We start from the raw sequence: 4,726 nt of genomic DNA on the forward strand, positions 1-4,726 counted from the left end.
AATTCTTGCTTAACAACTTACATTGCTTTTATATATGTGAGTGTGTGCGCATGTATCGTCAGAGCGATAGCTGCAGGTCAGCGGTGCTTGTGGTTTCCAAAAAACAGTGGGCAGAGGACTGCAGGACTAGGCATGACTGCGAGAGAGCAAGTAAAACCCAGTTTGATGTCTGTCTTTTCATTCCTACTTTTTTTTTTGACCTGTGTATATATAAGAGCAAAACATGGATTGGGATGATAAAGAGATGGAAGTGACATGAAGAAACAGACATGCCCGTTGCTCATGCGGCTGGTAGCTCTGCTGGTTGTATTTAACAGGCATTTGCCATAAAAAAGCCTGTTTTTATTTAAATAGCCCGAGGCAGATTTCTCACTAAACCAACTTTCCCACGCCAGCCCAGTGCTCTAACTCTGGTTTTGGCAAATTTTTTCCTGAGCTGTCAAGGCAAAATATATATAAGAAGGCTGGTCTCACTTAGGGGTTTTTTTTTCCAGCCCCTGGAGACATGAAAATAATTTACAGATGTGCATTACCTGTTTATATTTGTATTAAGTTTTGCTTAGTGCACATCATTTTCCTAGCTTGCAGTAACAAAAAAAATTCCCAGGGTTTCACTCATTTAATTTTAACTTATTAAAATGTTTAAAGGTATTATGTGGGGTTCTCCTTCCTTCTGAAAGAAAACTACTTGTATGGACACTTGCCAGTGTTTCTATTAAAGCAGTTTTACAAGCGTCACGTTAAAGCGTACCTAAAATCCCATTCCTTTAGCCCAAGAGACCATTCCAAATAAACACTTTCTTTGGAGCTTTGTTATATTCACCCACAACTTTTTCAATTTATTATAAAAGTATTTTCATGTAGTGTTTAAGAGCATGTCTTTTTTTTTTTCTTAAAACAACAACATCGGTATTGGTTGCAGCCCTCAGGAGAAGTGGTTGAGTAAATGAGTAAATGAAAGGTTGCTCTGTACTGAAAAGCTGTGCTGGGGAGATGTGCCTTGCAGTCAAGGTCTCCACTGGGTTAAAATGACACACTTAGATAGCAGACGAGGAAGGTTAGTTCTCATCGTAATGACTGGCGGGGTTGGAAAGGCTTCCACGGAGAACGCAGCGACTGCCGCAGGCACCCAATGGGACCCACTGGATTCTGGATCCAATTCTATTCCCTACTGAGCCCGTTCCAGTGGGGACGGGATCAGGTCCCTTGCATTTGATGCACCCGAAGCTGCGTTTAGCGTCTGCCCGCATTCGGAAAGCTCTCTGCCACGGCTGGGACCCTGGGTGGAAATATTCCCGGATCTATTTCCTACTCGGACTCTACGCGTTCTTTTACCTGGCCAAGCCCGTCTCTCGAAGGGGCTTCCACAAGGTCAGGGGACGGGGAGTATGGGGGTGACCTGACCTGAACAGCTTCTGTTGTCGCCACCTTTGTCTTTCATAGAGAAAGGGGGACCGTGGCCCAATTCGCATCAACCCTGACCCACCGGGACCCCTTGCAGCAGCTTGTACCTAGACTGGTCTGTCTCTTAGCCTCACCCATCCTTGCACCGGCATCAGGGTGCCGATTCTTGTGGGGATCCTCGACCGCAGAGTAGACCCAGCACCAGTGGCTGCTGGCGGCTTAACCGGGGGATTATGACCCTAAAAGAAATCAAGGGGCATTGCCAGGGAGAGAGACGGCCTGTTTCAGCTAAGGACCTTGGTGTTCTTCACAAACTTGTTTTCTGCCTGTCACAGATGGAGATGATGAGCACAAGGGACCGGCCAGGAGAAATTAAAGATAAAGCCAGGGCCCTTGACTTTTCTGAAGTAGTCACATAACATCCTATGTAGTCTCTCATGGCAGGTTTCTGGAAGAAATAACCCAAGCAGGCACACAGCTAAGCTGAACGTGCAGTGCTTTCTCTGCTCAGGAAACAAGCCCAGGCAAAGATAACATAGGTATTTCCAAGCGGGTAGAGCAGAGATGGTCCCTGCTAACTGAAAAAAAGAAAAGAAAAAAAATAAAACCAAGGAGATGGGGAAAACAGGCTGAAATGCCATCTCCCCGAGGGCTCCAGATGTGCCAGGGCAAAACAGCACGCTTCAACCCTCAAAGCCAATTCAGACTTGATTTATAGTCCTGTGAAATGAGAACACTACAGAGCATCGCAGCCTGTGGGCTGCAAACCTGTGCAAGCTGCAGCACGGGTCTGGGGATGTCAAATAGGAGACGATCAAAGGAGATCCTTGCTGTATTTGTATTGAGCAAAGGTGCTAAGGTGCAGAGGTGTGCACAGCGTGTGAGCAGCCCCAGGCCCTGTGACCTTCTTTACTCTGATACCTGTTGCGGTGACCGGAGCAAACCAGAGTATAAGGGGGGGAGAGAGTGGGGCTTTTGGACACCCGAGCAACTTCAGAAAAGAGCTGCAGTACAATCCTACCTGCCCATGGCTACGACTAGGCTGCTTCGTTGGGTTAGCACCCTCCACTCTCCATCCCTATGAAAGAGCCAAACGCTGCTACAATTTGCATGCTTAAAACTAAGCCAAATCCAGGCTGGTACCGAGGCCTGCTCCTGGGCTGTTTATAACCCACTGTGCACATCTGTGTGGACATCCGTGAGTTTGGACTTGTGGACGCCTGTGAGTTTTGGATTGCAGTTCTTTTGATCTCATCCTTGCACTGCTTTTCAAAAGGGGGCTCCTTGCTTATCTGAACTGCATTTTTCAGGGTAGAAGCAGAGGCTATTTCTTTTTTTTCAAACGTGGGGGCCTAAAGTTATACATCTAGGCTTGAATTTTGAATTCAAGCCCTGATTCCAGAGGCCACCCGGATCCCTGAGAAAAGCTCAGCCTGAAATCCATGTTTGAGCCCCTGAGTAAGAGGCGGGTTTCCAGGCAAAGCCCCAGGACAAAAGAGGCAAGAGAAACAAAGGAAAAGCACAACAGAAAAACAATGCTGTAGGGTTTGTTCCTTTGATCTCGTTGAGCAGAGTCTGCTCCTCAGTTTGTTTAATTGTTTCACACGTGCTCTGGAAATCATTTACAACAGGAAATAGTGGGATGGCACCCACTCCCAGGTGCCTTCCCCGGGGGCCTGAACCAAGAGGTGCCCTTCAGAAGAGACAAGCCAGGGGTGTCACATCGAGGGCCTCCTCCCGTTTTTCTTCCTTTGACCAAACACACGCTTGTCCTGGCAGTGTTACCAGGAAGGAAAACCTGCGGGGAAAAACACCGAGTTGGCAACACGGGAGGAATAAAATAGCTACAGCTGTTTGCTGTACAACTCTGCTTTCCTAAGAAGCCTAAACCTGCCACGACACACATTAGGACAGACCCCGCGGTGGGTCTCACACCTGGCTGTCCGCAGAGCCACCAGCAAACCAAAGGAGCAAGCCAGGAAAGTCAGGAAGCCCCCGACTTTATTCTTGACTTTGCCCCCGATCTGCTAGGAGGATCTCTGAGTCCTGGTCTACGCTCAGCTTTTTCTGAACCTTGCCCAAATTTGCACTCATGAACATAGCTCTGGGTGGTGGATTATTAGAGAGCGCTAATGTAGACACGGCACCAATATGTTTTTACCACCGTGCCACCTCACTCTGCAGTGCACGGGCCTGGAAGACATGGTGGCATGCCAGCCAGGGGACCGGGTAGAGCAGTATTCCCCCGTGTGCTGCCACGGGCACACTGCAAACCTCTGTCTGTGCACAGCCTCTGGTTCCCATTTTCACAAGCAAAAACTCAGCACCTCAACAGGTGGCCTGGTTTCAATTCAGTTGTGGTTGCTGTGATTATACAGTAATGGCCTGGCCCTGCTGGAGTAGCTCTGTAGGGAGGGGTGATGGAGGCAGTGGGACATACTATTATTGTTGTCTCCCAGCCTTGGAGCTGGCAGGTCGGTGGATGTGAGATCCTTCAGGACCCGCTCCCAGGGACAATATTGTGCGGCAGTGCGACCCTACAGACTCCTGGGGTAGGAGTGTGGGATGGGGTCTCTCCTTCCTCCAGATCTGCCCTCTGTGCTCATTCGTTCACTTGCAGCTGTTGCATGCCACTGATTGCAAGTTCAAGGTTGGGGGGAACAAACACCCTATAGCCCACATAGGCTGTTTTAATAGGGCATACCTATTAAATACAGCATACCTGGGGAGGTCCTAGCCCCCAGGCTGGAGCACGAGCTCTGCTGCAGGGCCTGCATGGCCCGGGGAGGGCACGCCAAGGGGGCATTGGCACCTGTTGCACACTCGGTGCCCGCAAAGAGGCAATTGCTCTGCCCGCTCCCCTCTCTTTTTCACCCCATGGGTCATTCAGCCCCACCAGATTCAAACAGGGACGGGACACGTCCTGGGAGGAATCAGACCTTCCTAGACCTGAAGTGGGGGGAGAGAGGACACCCTGGTCCTGCCCAGATCTTTGAGGGGATGGGGTCTCTTTTATTAGACCGACTCAATAGCTGCCCAAATTGGGCTTTGAGTGCTAGTTCAAGGTGAGGGGAACCAACACCCCAGGCTGTTTTAAAAGCAGATCCAGGGTCGGGGGGGTCTGCAGGTGCAAGGTGCTGCCCCCTGTGCGGCGGGCAGGAGGGTCCCGTGCCGCACACGCACACGCACACGCACACCTGCTGGGGAGGCGCGGGCTGCAGGCAGAGGCGGCTGGTGCACGGAGCTGTCCCGGGGAGGGGAGGGCAGGGCAGGGCAGGGAAGGGGCGGGGGCGGCTCGCACCGCCCCTCGGAGCGGGGCGGG

Source organism: Alligator sinensis, unplaced genomic scaffold, assembly GCF_000455745.1.
Source record: "Alligator sinensis unplaced genomic scaffold, ASM45574v1 scaffold611_2, whole genome shotgun sequence".
NCBI classification, from domain to species: Eukaryota; Metazoa; Chordata; order Crocodylia; family Alligatoridae; genus Alligator; species Alligator sinensis.